The sequence below is a fragment of the Pelobates fuscus genome, chromosome 2 (genome assembly GCF_036172605.1).
Source record: "Pelobates fuscus isolate aPelFus1 chromosome 2, aPelFus1.pri, whole genome shotgun sequence".
NCBI lineage: Eukaryota > Metazoa > Chordata > Amphibia > Anura > Pelobatidae > Pelobates > Pelobates fuscus.
In genome coordinates, this window is record NC_086318.1 from 105,884,080 (window position 1) to 105,901,068 (window position 16,989).

The 16,989-nt window shown below is 40.7% G+C and overlaps 1 protein-coding gene across 1 annotated transcript in view; it reads left to right on the top strand.

Moving 5' to 3' along the window:
* Nucleotides 1-261: 261 nt before the first annotated feature.
* Nucleotides 262-16,989, top strand: part of MED12L (mediator complex subunit 12L) — a 442,361-nt gene continuing 425,633 nt past the window's right edge. The window contains exon 1 of the mRNA XM_063442526.1: nucleotides 262-532. The gene's annotated coding sequence lies outside the window, so the exon portion shown is untranslated. The remainder of the gene's footprint in view (nucleotides 533-16,989) is intronic.

A 16,989-nucleotide genomic window follows, 5' to 3' on the forward strand; every position in this document is an offset into this window, starting at 1 on the left:
GTGTGTGTGTGTGTGTGTGTGTGTGTGTGTGTGTGTGTGTGTGTGTGTTATTATAGCATACATACTCCGTATTTATATTTGTACAATTATAGCTGTAGCAAATATATTTTATATACTATATGGTTGTATACTTTTTATATATGGTTTTATCTAGGAATACGTGTTGTATCCTGCACATTGTAGAAGAAGCTGTAGAAGTGATGTCCTTCCCCTTTAAGAGGCCGTGACGTAGCCAGCTGTGCAGTGGGCTGGGAGCCGGCAGTGTGCTGAAACGTCAGCCTGTGTGTGCATCTGGAGGAACAAGTGCATAGTGGAGGCTTCATCTCCCGGCCAAGAGCACACCGGCACTGCAGCACTCCCAGCATCCCACCCCAGCCAGCCTGCCTGCAGCACACACCCTGCCCACTCACCTCCACACTGCCCACCCAGAGCCCCCCAGGATCTGACAGCAAGGATGCTCTGAAAAAGGATGGGAGATAGCCTGGAGTGTCAGCATCCCTGGCTCCTGGCATATTGCTGCTAAAGCCAACAGGTAAGCTGGATATGTGCAGGGGCCAAGCACCCAGGGCGGGCCCTGTCCTTATTCATCGCAGCCCTGGGTGAGCCAGGCAAGGGGCTAAAAGCAGGGTTCATGTCATCAACTAGTTCTGTCCAGGGATGCAGGGGTTAATACTGACAAGCCACAAGCAGAAAGTACCATATGACCATGGTGCAGCATCTCTACAATAATGGAATGATCTGTGCATTAACCTCTGCAGTGCCAGGAATATAAAACAAGCAAGCACAATGCAGCACAATGCAAAGCTCAGGGCGTGGGGTGCTGCAAGGGTTAACAGATGTACAGCATGTTACCATGTATAAGGAGCTGGCAACAAATAGCAGCTAGTCAATGTACCCAAGTGTTCTGCCAGGAGGGGTTCTGCCCTATTCACAATAACCCTCTACCCAAGGTTGATTACTGTTCAAGGATCATGGATTGAGTCGTGATGTAAAACAAGTACATTGTAGAAACATGGTTGCTATATCTTGTTATTGATGCCTATTTTATAACCGTATAATATTTTTACATGTACTGTTCTATGTATGGAATCTCAGTTTCAAATGAAAATATTTTATATTAACATTTCTTTTACTGTTCTGTTTCTTGATAGGGAAAAACAAGTATGAATATAGGGGGAATGTGCAACCATAATGCAAATAATATATGGTAATCACGTTTTAATGGAGGTATTGGTGTTTATTAACATAAGTTTGTATAATGGATTCTGAAATTGCTTATTGAAAGCTGAATATCTGAGCTGGAAAAGTACCCAGGTTGGATCATTTTTCCATTGCAGCTAGCTTGGCCTGGACATTTGGAATTGTCTTTTCGTTTTCTGTTTTCCACAGTTCTTGATTTAGTCTGTGGATAAAACTGTTTTGTCATTGGTTGAGTGAAACAGTTATATTTAATATATGCCAATTATTATTTTCTTCACTAAAGTGCTTTATTAACTAAAGTGTGGATTGACCTGAATACAAATCAAATTCAAAAATTTGAATCAAAGTATCAGATCTGGAAAGATTCCCCAAGCCCGTTATATTTTCTGGTCAATGCATAAATTATATTTTAAAGTTACCTGAACAGTGTATTCTCTTCACTTTGACTGATGTTTTGCATTGTGATTGCCAGTGTTGAGCACCTCACTGTTTATTGAATAGACCCCTATGATAAATTTAGCAATTATTAATTTAAAGATGCTCAAGTTCAAAAATTAAAAAAATATACAAACCAAATGGTGACGCCGTGTAGATTTTTGGTTGTTAAATCATATCAGAGCACTGAATACAAAAAGGGCTTATTCACTAAGTAAAGGACCTGCGTGAATAATCCGGATTGCAAAATGGGTCTTATAGAAAAAAAAAACCTTCTTATTCTGCTGTAGTTACAGCTTGGTTATTTTAGGCAGAATTCTGAAATTTAAGTTTAATTTCACCTCTATCCCAACCAAAATGAGCAGTTGGTGAATAAACCTAAGACTGCTAAGATATTTGGAGATGTTGAGTATATCTGAATAAAGGGAATTTGACGTGGAGGATTACCGATGCAAAGGTTGACTAAAATAGGTGAGCATTTTTCAAAACTTTTAAATTATTTTATTTTTTTAATTATTTCATTAAAAAAAAAAAATTGCTTCAACTGCAGCCTGTAGTGATTTGATTATAATAGCAAAACATGCGTGTTCACATCATGTATAGATAAAATATACTAAAAATATGGAACTGTAGAGGTTGCAAGGTTCCAAGTTGTAAGTAGAATACCTTTTCACTAAATGTTATCCTTTATTGGAATTGTTCTTCAAAATACTTAATCAGCATTTGTTCTATCATATCCTTATTTTCCTTTGTCCATTTATTAAAACCAGTAAAGTTGTGGAGGAGGTCTGTCTACCTCTGGTGATAGGCAGCCATCACTCATTGTTGAGCAACTGAGTGGGACTGTTACGGAGGCCTTGCATGGTACTCTGTCTGGTCTGTAAGAGCAACTCCAGCTTCCGAGTGGCAGTGAGTGAGTGGTGGTGACGAGATCTGACTGGACATCAGCATCAGCTGAGTGCTCTCAGCCAATGCGTGTGTTCCTGCACTGCCTGGCTTAGCTCAGTACTCAGTAGCAGGGCTTATGGCTGCAGAGTAAGCAAGGGTGGGTACCTAGAGTACATCAGGTATGTTGTCCAATCATAATTAAATGGCTACTTACTGTGGGAGAGCACTCCTGGTATAATAGCCACCACATTATGATGTGTAATGGTTTCGGTGCTTGGAGTGTATCTACTTATCAGATCATTCATCAAATTATACTTTTTGTTGTATAGAAACTGCCGATAGTCTCTGTTATTAGGGACAGCCAATTTACTGTTTAACGGCTTGTTGGTAAAAGTTGCCAACAATGGAAACAAGGCCTTAGTCAGCGCGACGCAATACTCGTCTTTAGTAAATTAACCATTGTGACCATCCGTCCTAGGTCATTGGGACATTTGGTATGAGTATGTGACAGATGGTAATTGTAATAATGTATATTTATGTTAAGAGTGAAAATATTTATTTATAAATTGGCTTGTGTGAATAAAATACTGTGCATTCAAAATATCAAAAACATAAAAAAATAAAGATACTTTAACCATCATAATTCTGTAGATGTACATAGGGAAAGACTGCAGATACAGAATGACCTCTGCCTGACAGGTAGGGGCAAGTTTATATGTGAGGTGCTTGCATGGCTGCTTGTAATGTATTGTGTTTGAATGTGTATGTAACCTGAGTAAATGTATTCAGGGCTAAATATAATGTTAGAAGTGGGTCAAATATGATTTAAGGTATGCTATGGTTAATATCAGAGTTGGCTTACTTACTGGGTTTAGTGTAAAAAGGATTAGCAGTTTTAAAGGAGTTCTAGTTGTTGCGTAAGTGGTTTTTATAATGATTTGGTTTAGGGTTGGCATTGGGTTACATTTTAGTACTGGGGGGTACATGGTGTTTTAGTTTTTAAGAGCAGTTAAACCTAGGATTAAGGTAATGTTTTTCCCCCCCAGGTTTAAGTTTTTAAATGTGGGTTTAAGAAAACAGTTTGTTTAGGTTTTGGGAGGAGCTAAGTTTAGAGTAAAGTAAAATGGCTGTTTAGGGCGTGTAAAGTTTAGAGGGTTATTTGCAAAGTATTCACTCTCCTATGTCTTCTGTGGTCCACTCACCATCCTATGATTGATAACAAAAGATGCAAGAGTTGTTATACAGTGTGCATCACTCAGTGCTGCCCCTGCTCCTCCTGCAGGGCATTTCCTGTGTGAAAAAAACATGTGTGTGTGTTAGCGTTTGTTTTAGTGTTAGTGTGTGTGAGTGTTAGTGTGTGTGAGTGTTAGTTTTAGTGTGTTAGTGTTAGTGAAACATAGAAACATAGAAACATAGAATGTGACGGCAGATAAGAACCATTCGGCCCATCTAGTCTGCCCAGTTTTCTAAATACTTTCATTAGTCCCTGGCATTATCTTATAGTTAGGATAGCCTTATGCCAATCCCACGCATGCTTAAACTCCTTTACTGTGTTAACCTCTACCACTTCAGCTGGAAGGCTATTCCATGCATCCACTACCCTCTCAGTAAAGTAATACTTCCTGATATTATTTTTAAACCTTTGTCCCTCTAATTTAAGACTATGTCCTCTGGTTGTGGTAGTTTTTCTTCTTTTAAATATAGTCTCCTCCTTTACTGTGTTGATTCCCTTTATGTATTTAAATGTTTCTATCATATCCCCCCTGTCTCGTCTTTCCTCCAAGCTATACATGTTAAGATCCTTTAACCTTTCCTGGTAAGTTTTATCCTGCAATCCATGAACCAGTTTAGTAGCCCTTCTTTGAACTCTCTCTCAGGTATCAATATCCTTCTGGAGATACAGTCTCCAATACTGCGTACAATACTCCAAGTGAGGTCTCACCAGTGTTCTGTACAATGGCATGAGCACTTCCCTCTTTCTACTGCTAATACCTCTCCCTATACAACCAAGCATTCTGCTAGCATTTCCTGCTGCTCTATTACATTGTCTGCCTACCTTTAAGTCCTCAGAAATAATCACCCCTAAATCCCTTTCCTCAGATGTTGAGGTTAGGACTCTATCAAATATTCTGTACTCTGCCCTTGGGTTTTTACGTCCAAGATGCATTATCTTGCACTTATCCACATTAAATGTCAGTTGCCACAACTCTGACCATTTTTCTAGTTTACCTAAATCATTTGCCATTTGGCTTATCCCTCCTGGAACATCAACCCTGTTACATATCTTAGTATCATTCGCAAAAAGACACACCTTACCATCAAGACCTTCTGCAATATCACTAATAAAAATATTAAAGAGAATGGGTCCAAGTACAGATCCCTGAGGTACCCCACTGGTGACAAGCCCAAGCTTCGAATATACTCCATTGACTACAACCCTCTGTCGCCTGTCACTCAGCCACTGCCATTCAACAATATTGGAATCCAAACTCAAAGATTGCAGTTTATTGATAAGCCTTCTATGTGCAACAGTGTCAAAAGCCTTACTGAAATCTAGGTAAGCAATGTCTACTGCACCACCCTGATCTATAATTTTAGTTACCCAATCAAAAAAATCAATAAGATTAGTTTGGCATGATCTTCCTGAAGTAAACCCATGTTGTCTCTGATCTTGAAATCCATGTGTTTTTAGATGTTCAACAATCCTATCCTTTAACATGGTTTCCATCACTTTCCCCACTACTGAAGTAAGGCTTACTGGCCTATAGTTGCCCGACTCCTCCTTATTACCTTTCTTGTGAATGGGCACAACATTCGCTAACGTCCAATCTTCTGGGACTACTCCTGTTAACAATGATTGGTTAAATAAATCTGTTAAGGGTTTTGCTAGTACACCACTAAGCTCTTTTAATAGCTTTGGGTGTATTCCATCAGGTCCCATTGACTTATTTGTCTTTACTTTTGACAGTTGAAATAGAACCTCTTCCTCTGTAAACTCACATGTAATAAATTACTCATTTATCCTTTTTTTTAACAGAGGTCCCTTTCCTTCATTTTCAGCTGTAAATACCGAACAAAAATATTCATTGAGGCAGTCAGCTAGACCTTTATCCTCATCTACATACCTTCCTTCTTTTGTTTTTAATCTAACTAATCCTTGTTTTACTTTTCTTTTCTCATTTATGAGTGTGTGTTAGTGAGTTTGTGTGAGTGTTTGTGTGTGATTGTTTGTGTGTGAGTGTTTGTGTGTGAGTGTTTGTGTGTGTTAGTGTGTGTTTGTGTGTGTGTAAGAGTGTGAGTGTTAGTGTGTGTGTTAGAGTGTGTGTCTGCTAGTGAGTGTCAGTGAGTGTGTCTGTTATTGGGTGTGTCACCTAGTGAGTGTCAGTGAGTGTGTTACTGTGTGTGTCTGTTACTGAGTGTGTTTATGTCTGTCTGTTAGTGAGTCTGTTTGATGTCTGTTAGTGAGTGCGTGTTTGTCAGTGAGAGTGTATGTTTTGTAAGTGAGTGTGTATGTATGTCTGTCGCTGAGTGTGTCTCTGTCAGTAAATGTGTGTGTCTGTTAGCTAGTGTGTATGCGTCTGTTCGTGAGAGTGTGTGTGTGTCTTCAACACTTACCTTTCTCCAGCGCCGGACTCCCTTGGTGCTGGGGATCCCTCCACCTCTCAGCTCCGAATGCGCATGCGCGGCAAGAGACGCGCGCGCATTCAAACCGCCCATAGGAAAGCTTTACTCAATACTTTCCTATGGACGTTCAGTGTCTTAGAATCGCGGAAGCTCCTCTAGCGGCTGTCAATGAGACAGCTACTAGAGGCTGGATTAACCCTCAGTGACACATAGCAGTTTCAGCTGCAGGGTTAAAACTAGAGGCACCTGGCACCCAGACCACTTCATTAAGCTGATGTGATCTGGGTGTCTATAGTGGTCCTTTAAGTGTTTGGGCATCTGCATGCACTGGTGTACATACAGGGGTCGCAGCCCTGCAACCCCTGCGATCAGGTGCCCGCCGCCATGTGTTGGTGCCACCGGCCCGCGCAGAGTAAGCGCCGGAGGGGGAGGGGGGGGGCAAGGATTTTCGCACCGGGGCCCCATGTGTCATGTGTACGCCACTGCACCAGGAGCCTACTCTGCCCAATCGAAAATTCGTCCCTGCTTACTAGGGAGAGGCTCCATCAATCTCCACCTTATCAATAAACCCCTGTTCAACAGAAGTAGTTTATTCCTGAGCCTAAGTGAACTGATTGCATAGTGCAGTCATAGTTAATATGCACGTGGTTGAGGTTCACCTCTGTTTGAAAAGTTTAATTTTTATTTTATTTTTTTATTTTTACAAATGAATGTACGTATAAGCCACTCTCAGAACTGAATGGGTGCAAGGTAATGTCTTCAACATAACATTTTCAGACATGCAAAGTTTTTATGGTACGTAGATAGTGATGTACCGAACGGTTCGCTGGCGAATAGTTCCCGGCGAACATAGTGTGTTCGCGTTCGCCACGGATGGTGAACATATGCGATGTTCGGTCCGCCCCCTATTCGTCATCATTGAGTAAACTTTGACCCTGTACCTCACAGTCAGCAGACACATTCCAGCCAATCAGCAGCAGACCCTCCCTCCCAGACCCTTCCACCTCCTAGACAGCATACAATTTAGATTAATTCTGAAGCTGCATTCTTTTTTTTTTTTTTATAATTTTTTTTTTTTTAGACAGAAGTGTGTTATATTTGAGCATGCTAGGCTGAACGTGCGTATATCATGGCTAGTTGCACTGAGGGTATGAGTATATAGCAGTACATTGTTGTGAAAGATGGCTGTCATGTTTAGGGTGTAGCTTATAAATCAAGTGTGAGTCGCCACATGAGATGAGACTAGTGAATAACCTAATGCATGAACGGTTAAGGTAAAGGCATGTAAGGAACTACGACAATAAACTCTTTAGGAGGTGAAATAATGACATGTTTAAACGCTTGCTACTTTACGATTAGTTAATGTGCAGAGAGCAGTTCATGTGATCAAAGGCATGGTGTGGAGGATCGGCTATAGTGGGACATGCTTGGCAGGCTGCTGTTTACTGCTTGTGCTCATCCGATCCCTTCTGGGCGCCAGGTGCAGACCCTGGGAGTCCCTGATACCTGGAACAACAAAGGCAAGTCTCTGGCTGAGTGCCGGGTTCGCGGCTTGAGGTGGTGGAAGCTTGTTTTGTCGGGTGGTCGGATCTGTCCCGGTGGTGCTTCACGTCCGGTGCGGGATTGAGGTGGCTTAAGGTGGAGGCGAGTGCTTGACGTGGGGCAGGCTCTGCATTTCTGTTTGTGCCTCTTGTCCTGTCTTCGATGCCTTTTGCGTTGGTGGATTTTAATGGGGACTGCTTCGCTTAGCTGTGGTGGAGCTTGTTGGGGCTGTGGTGGAGCTTGTTGGGGCTTCCTGCTTGTTATTTGCTTCCAAAATTGATTAAAGAGTCTGTCCAGCTTAGACTCAATATCCTGCCATGCTTTGCTGGTACCAGGAGGACACGCGGCTGCCGCCATATTGGGAGAGTCGCAGATGAGTATGTCAGCCTGGGCGGCTGTGCTCTGTGCGTCCATTAGCTCCAGACAGCCTCTCAGGGGTGGACCGGGATAACCCCCACTGGTCCGAGGGGGGGTAACGGAGCTCCTGCCGCGAAGTAGCTGCTCCTGGGCATCCCAGGATCGGGAGATCGGCCGCCTCTCCCGCCCGGTGAGCACCAGGCCACACTTGCCACGCGGAGGTAAGTAAGACTCTGTCGAGTTGCTGACCGCTATTAAGCATGTCGGGTCGGTCAGGTAGGAGCAACATTGCTGGGTCATCCCCTTCTGGGGTGAAATTCGCTTGTTGATAGCTGCTTAAAGTGAGATATTGAGGGAGCTCACACGAAGTGCGTATTTCCTCCATGACAGCTAGGTCCCGCCCCCCGGAAGCTGCATTCTTAGTGAGAGGAGGGACAGTGTAGCTGCTGCTGATTTAATAGGGAAATCGATAGCTAGGCTAGTGTATTCAGTGTCCACTACAGTCCTGAAGGACTCATCTGATCTCTGCTATAAGGACAGCACCCCAAAAAGCCCTTTTTAGGGCTAGAACATCAGTCTGCTTTTTTTTTTCCTGTGTAATCTAATTGCAGTTGCCTGCCTGCCAGCGTGCGTGTCAGGCTCACAGCGTATACTGTGCCCACTTGCCCAGTGCCACCACTCATATCTGGTGTCACAATAGCTTGCATTTTAAAAAAAACTAACTTTTTTGACTGTAATATAATAGCAGTCAGTTTCCTTCACACGTGTGCGTTTCAGGGCCTGCCAGGGCACAGTGTCACACCAGTGCAACTCATATCTGGTGTAACAGTAGTGTACATTTAAAAATAAAAAAAATACAGGGGGCTTGTTGTCACCTTTCGGGGACCCTTGGTGTTGTACGTGGCTGGGTGGAGGAAGAGACCTTCAATGACATCAGTGAGGACAAGGAAGGGACATGGCTAGCTTGGTATCCAACCTTGTGCAAATGGGGAGTTTGCGATTGTGCAAATGGACTGCTTGCGGTTGTTTGCGGTGCGTTAAACGGGGAGTTTGGTCTGTCACTGTGAAGCGGGCGTAATGCTTACACTACCTGATCGATACAACACGTTATTCCAAACAATTTAGGAATGTTAGGTGATTTATGCCCTTTATGGATTAAAACCAGACTCTGCATCAACTATGTAATTTTCCATGGGAGTTTTGCCATGGATCCCCCTCCGGCATGCCACAGTCCAGGTGTTAGTCCCCTTGAAACAACTTTTCCATCACTATTGTGGCCAGAAAGAGTCCCTGTGGGTTTTAAAATTCGCCTGCCTATTGAAGTCTATGGCGGTTCGCCCGGTTCGCCCGTTCGCGAACATTTGCGGAAGTTCGCATACGGAAAATTTTATGTTCGCGACATCACTATAAGTAGAGTAAATAATTGGCGCAGCTACATAATTGCTATGAATAGGTGAAGATCCTTTAAAATTCTTTGGCACTGTCATTCCTGTAGGCATGATCCTTAAAACACAATTATTCAATTGTACAAATGTTGGGAGTTTTTAAAGTGAGAATTAAGCCCATGTGCAATTAAATACAAACATGTATTCTTAACATGGTAGTCTTTTAGAATAGAGTATAAACATATTTTACTCACCTTTTATCCCTTGCGACACCAGTTTCGCCGTGGCTGGAACCTCCTCCATGGCTGAGCTAATTAATCTTGATGATCTCAACCAAACCAGCGCTTTCCCATAAGAAAACATTGGGAGGCTATTGCGAATGCTGCCCATGCTGCGTCAATCAGCATCTTCTTATAGAGATGCATTGAATCAATGCATCTCTAGGGGGAGCATTTAGCTTCTCCATGCAGAGCGTGGAGGCGCTGAATGTAGGTCCTGCACATTGTGCAGCACTGGACTGAGAAGCTCCTCTAGTCGCTGTCTGAGTGACTGCCACTAGAGATGTTACTAAGCAGCAATGTAAACACAGTGCCTTTACTCTGAAAAAAACAGTGTTTACATTTAACAGCCTGCAGCCTGTAGGGACAGGCTTTAGTGATTCTGGTGACTATAGCATCCCTTTAATGGCTAGGATATTTTAAATGCCCTCACAATTAGGTTTATATTCGCTCAACAGTGAACTGAATACACGGCTTGCAAACATTAGTCCAAAAAGTTATGCTGGAAAAGTTCTTCAATTTCTCTATATTCCCAATTTTACTATATCTGCTCAGCTTAGAAATTGCATCCAAATTGGAGTATTTATAAAAATAGACGGAATGCAAAAATCTAGTTCAGGATTAAAAAAGCAATTTATGTGCAAATCTGTCTCATGTCCCCCAAAAATGTAAATACAATTTGGGAGAATTTGAGTAAACTACAAAAAGTGCTACAATGTAACAAAATGTATTAGAATTATGACTTTAGGGATAATAGCTTACTATCTCTTAAAGGGACAAAACTATTAGGCATATAAAGCCCCAATGGGAACATGAATTCATTGAATTATGCAATTCATTGGGGTAAGAAGTCTACATTGGTCTACATTGGTCCAAAAGCAGCTGGCATTAGTTGCAGTTCTTTTGTCTGCAGTCTTTGCAAGCTCTCCCCTTCTAGCCCCGCCCAGACTTTCTGTGGCTGTCCAATCTCAGACTTCCCAATGAGATGTATTTGCAAGGCATAGTCTACATTGGTCTACATTGGTCCAAAAGCAGCTGGCATTAGTTGCAGTTCTTTTGTCTGCAGTCTTTGCAAGCTCTCCCCTTCTAGCCCCGCCCAGACTTTCTGTGGCTGTCCAATCTCAGACTTCCCAATGAGATGTATTTGCAAGGCAGGTGTTATTTCTGCCTCCTGAGTTTAGCTACTCTGAGCTAACCAAACTAAGATATTATAGCACTGGTTGTCTGTCTTTCTATTGAAATCTGCAGAAGGACACACTTTTTACATATAAAGCACTTCAGCACCTGTCCTCCAACTCGATCTAACGTAGCTCTTTAAACCCCTTAAGGACCAAACTTCTGGAGTAAAAGGGAATCATGACATGTCACACATGTCATGTGGCCTTAAGGGGTTAAAGACTTGAAAGTGCAGCTTCAAGGCACAACTTTAAACCCTCTGAAAAAGAGAGTCTGTAAATTCCTGAAAATTTATACTGTGATGTCAGCACACCCAGTGTGCTGATGGAGTCTTTTTGGACTTCTGTGCGTCAGCGAGTGAGGGGTGAGCTGAAATGACAATCAGCTCACCTCTAATGAATGAGCACACTGTGCGCATGAGCTTTGTTGTGGTCACGGCTTCTCATAGAGAATAATTAATTTGTCTCTAGAGTCCGGAATGCTTCTAAAGGAGAAGCATTTGACTGGACACTTGTCCTCTGCCTTAATGACATCACAAGGGGAGGAGCCAAGTGCCATGAGTAGGCTACTGACGGCACTAGAATAAAGATAAGTAGATGTCCTATTTGAAAAATATTGTAACTGAAAACTGTTGCACAACTCCTTGAAAGTATATTTGAGACAAACTATTTATTTTAAAACACAAACCCATTACAGTGTTTCTTCAATAATACTGAGTTGATGAGTATGCTGACACCCATGCATTCTATTCCATATGTATTGCTTTTATTGACAAGGGATTATTTAATGAATGTATTGGTCTCTTGGACTCTCAAATAACCTGGGGGGATATCCTGGCAATGGGTGAGAGGTTCATATAACATAACAAGTTAAGCATGTGGCTGTCTACACAATCTGGTTAAAGGGCGACCCAAGGGTCTTGTTATGTGTCGTTATTTCCTGAGCTATTTGGTACCAACTTGGAGTCAATTTAGTTAATTTTGGGCAATGTTGAAACAGTAATGCAATTTTAATGCAGTTATAGTCTCTTTTCCTAAGTGTATATAAAGTACTTTTGTATCCTGTAATAGTGATTAAAGAACAACTGTCAAAACCATGTTTTCAGTCTCGTAATTGAAATGTTGCCATGGTTACATCAAGGCAGCAACTTTTAAGTTCCATTTAGATAAAGTAGAGGTTAAGGAGTTATTAAATATGTAAGTTAAGGCTAGGAATTCCACATTCAGTAATAGATGACAAATTCTGGATCATTCGCCTATGTGATAGGAAGCTCCCCAAAGAGCACTTACCTGATGTGGCATTTCAAAAATGCTATTGCGATGAGCGACATTCCATGCTAAAGGTACAGTTTGAAAAATATCCCATGGATGATGGAGAACTGAGAGATTAGCTTTAAATATTTTTATTCTCAGTGCGTGAAACAGAATTCAACAGAACTAGGTTTGCTAGTTTGAATAGATTAGCTTTTGAACGGCAGAGATAAATCGATTTTCCATACTACCCCAGGTTTTGGCTACTGATTTACAGTTTGTTGTTGTAAGGAATTTGTTATTCAAATAGTTGTTTAAAGGAGCACTATAGTCACCTAAATTGCTTTAGCTAAATAAAGCAGTTTTAGTGTATAGATCATTCCCCTGCAATTTCACTGCTCAATTCCCTGTCATTTAGGAGTTAAATCACTTTGTTTCTGTTTATGCAGCTCTAGCCACATCTCCCCTGGCTATGATTGACAGAGCCTGCATGAAAAAAAAACTGGTTTCACGTTCAAAAAGATGTAATTTACCTTAAATAATTGTATCTCAATCTCTAAATTGAACTTTAATCACATACAGGAGGCTCTTGCAGGGTCTAGCAAGCTATTAACATAGCAGGGCATAAGAAAATCCTTAATTAAACAGAACTTGCAATAAAGAAAGCCTAAATAGGGCTCTATTTACAGGAAGTGTTTATGGAAGGCTGTGCAAGTCACATGCAGGGAGGTGTGACAAGGGTTCATAAACAAAGGGATTTAACTCCTAAATGGCAGAGGATTGAGCAGTGAGGCTGCAGGGGCATGTTCAATACACCAAAACTGCTTCATTAAGCTAAAGTTGTCCAGGTGACTATAGTGTCCCTTTAAAGCTATTCTTAAAGGAACTCTACAGGCAACCAGACCTCTTAATTTCATTGGTCTGGGTGCAGCATCTCTGTCCCTTTAATCATGCAGTGTAAAACATTGCGGAACTGTAACGTTTACATTGCAGGGTTAAGACAACCTCTAGTGGCTGTTTTCCTGCCACTAGAGACATTTCCTGTATTGTCACAGAGTTTAATTCCGTGAAACGATGTTAAACATTCTCACACTTTGCATAAGAACGTCCAGCTTCTTCAAAGTCTCCTAGGAAAGCATTTATTGAATGCTTTCCTATAGGGAAGTTCTAATGCGCGTGCGACTTTGTTGGAGTAGACCGGTCCTGTGCCCTTGGTGCTTGACACAGGGGCATGAAATAAAGGGTTTTTAACCCTTTACATTGCGGACAATGGGAGGGAGACCTAAATAAATATGTAGAGGGACACTAGCGTTAGAAATAAAAAAACTGTGTTCCTAACACTGTATAGTTTCCCTTTAAGTCAGATGCCATTGACCATGGTAATCACTAATTGGAAATGATAGAATATAGATTTGTTTAAATTGATCTAATTTCACCTTTTTATGTCTAAATATGTTGTAAATTACGTAGATGTATTTTACCCATTACATTGTACTGGAATATGTGATAACAATAACTTGCTTATTTGTGATGCTGCTCAGGCAATAAAAATGCCTGTTGACAGCAGCCAAATCCATTTTATTTCTTGGGCAACTTGTGATTTTTTGTGATTTCCCATGAGTCACAAGCTAAAGGAGCCACTGGGGACCCAACTTTGTCAAACCAATCATGACAATGTTTGGCTGCAGCTGATATCTGCTGAAATTGCTTACCTGAATGCTAAAATTCTGATTTAGTGAACAGACTCAGACATGCCCATAAACAAGCTAGATTTGTTATTTATTGTTGGTAGACCTTAACATTTTCACAGAACCAATGTATTAAGTGATTTGCAGTTATACAGTAGTAATAGATAGCAGCCACTAATTGATGGACAAAATTGTGTTAACAGACACAAAAGGGGAAGGGCTCTGCTCAAACAACAGTTGTGTATTTTCTTTTCTTCTTGCAACAGGTAAGATTTAAAGAAATACTCTAACACACTGTTTCCCAAACCAGTTCTCAAGACCCACAAACAATCCAGGTTTTGCCAGCATCTTCATTGGAATAAAACAGGAAAATGCATAAATCCTGGAATTTGGCAGGGCAATGAGGACTGGTTTGGGAATCACTCCTCTAATTTATTTATAACATGGGATAGATCCTGTTTTACTTTTCATTTATGGGCATCCCCAAGTCTTCTAAAAATGAAATGTTGACATTAAAAATCAGGAGCAAGACTGCCTTCTAAAAGCCAGGAGCGAGACTGTCTTCTTGACGGACAGCTGTAGCATGTGGTAGGTACACCATGGTGGTGGAGAAAGTACTGTAGAGAATCTACAGTTTACATAGTTTTGTTGCAGGCTGAAATGAAAGACTGCAATGACATTCATAACCCAAAACCCTTTTTAGAATTGTGCCTCTGTACAGACATAATTTTTACTTTCATATGGCCTTTCCTTATGAAATTACTTTCCCAGAAATTCCAGTAGATTTGTTGCAAATACATAAAACAATGTATGTGGCCATTTGTATGTATTTATTTTGTCAAATTTATGTGACAAAGAAGGCATTTCTGCCTCTACAAATAATATTTTGAACTCTATCTGAATGATTGTATGTACGATAAGCAATACTGTATAATCTTGAAAATAGTTTTTCTCCTGGATGTCTTTAAAATATTTTAAAATGTAAATTCTTAAAATTAATTTTGGGATCCATTTCTCCTTGCTATCCTTTAACAGGCATCTTTAGACACATTTGTTGTTTGCTATATGTTTACGTGCTTGTTACTCCTACATAATTTAAAGAAGTACAATGTTTATTGATGAAATTAACACTAGAGTTCATGGATTAATAAAGTATTTGTCTATGTCTGTAAACGTAACTGAAAAGTACAGATTAGAAATCTAATTTACTTTTTATGTACTATTAACATTTTAGTATGAAACGGTTAAATAAAATCGTGTTCTTAAATTTGAAACAAGAGACTTGATCACACTGTCCTTGGCGGCCCTGTGCTAATGCGTGGCATGCTGTTATATAGCATAAATAATAGAAATATAATACAATACGTATTGGATTACTGAATGCTAAAATTTGCAGTGTTACCTCCTCTCACATTATAAATTATAACTACTTCTAACAGGGTATGTGTTATTTTATTGGGGTCTAATCACCAAGCATTGCTTTGTTATGAATTAAAAATCAAAGTACAAAATGTACAGAACAAGTGTTTATCTAAAAAAATAATAATAATAAATTCTCCAACTCTGCTATGGTTACAGCTTGGCTAAATTTTTGCAATTCGGTTTTAAAATAAATCTTGGCAATGTTTTGTTTTTTATTAAATAAAGCGCGTAGGGCTGGTTTCCAAGTAAATAATTGATAACATGGTAGTCACTAGTGTTATCATATATCTCCAGCTTCCATGTTAAAAATCAAATAAGTGGGAATTAATGTCTGGCAAAATATTTCACCCATAAAGCTTAAAGGGACACCCCACTTCCCAAATGCAAAATTAATTTAAAAAAATCACTGTTTAGTAGATATACCTCAAATGAAAACTTGCATACATTTAATCATGCATTTTTTTCATTGGCGTTATATCTAAAAACAGCTTGCAAAAGCTGCAGTTTTCTTGTCTGCTGCCTTTGCAAAACCTCTTATTCCAACACCGCCCAGACTTTCTGTGGCTGTCCAATCAGACTTCTCAATGCAATTCCATGAGACGTCTCATGATATAAAAGCATACAGACATTTTCAGGAGGTTCATCTGTTACTTAAAGGGACACTATAGTCACCAGAACAACTACAGCTTATTGAATTTGTTCATTTGTTCCGGTGAGGACAATCATTACCTTCAGGCTTTTTGCTGTAAACACTGTCTTTTCAGAAAAAATGCAGTGTTTACATTACAGCCTAGTGATAACTTCACTGGCCACTCCTCAGATAGCTGTTAGAGATCCTTCCTGGGTCACCGCTGTCTTAAATGCATCCAAACATTCAGTGCCTCCTCCCTCTGCATGCAGACACTGAACTTTCCTCACAGAGATTCATTGATTCAATTCATCTCTATGAGGAGATGCTGATTGGCCAGGGCTGTGTTTGAATTGTGATGGCTCTGCCCCTGATCTGCCTCTTTGTCAGTCTCAGACAATCCTATGGGGAAGCACTGTGATTGGATCAGGCTACCACTTCTGCTGATGTCAGCAGACTGCTTGTTTTTTTTTAGGCAAACAGCATGCAGAGTTACAGCTTCTGGCTTGAATACAGTAAGATTGTTACTAAATTTATGGAGGCATGAGGGCCCAGGAAGGAAGAGGGGGGGGGGGGGGGGGGGGGGGAGATGATGGTTTTAACACTATAGGGTCAGGAATACATGTTTGACCCTATAGTGATCCTTTAAGTGTTCTGAGTGCAGCGGTCCTTTAGTTTTAACCCTATAATGTAAAGCATTTCCGTTTTTTTAGTAGATATGGCAGGGTTAAATACGCCTCTTGTGGCTGTCTACCTGACAGCCTCTAGAGATGTTTTTGCTATGGGAACTGAGTAAAACTCAGATCTTACCTAACCTCCATTTCATTGGAGAAGTGTAGCGTTGACACGCATGCACCTTTTGTCCCCAGTGCTTCTCTATGGAAGCATTGGATTTGACAAAAGTAAAGTGTCATTGTGGTGATGTGGATGATGTGGATCGAGTGGCTCAATCGCGGCACAGGAAAAAAAGTAAGTTATACCCTTTCTTACAGTTTTTGTATTTAGATTTTTTTTGTGGGGGAGATTGGTGTCCTTTAATATAATTAAGAGGAGACCACTATTGCATTTGGAATACAGTGCATCTCTATGGGGAGCATTCAGAATCTCCATGCAGAG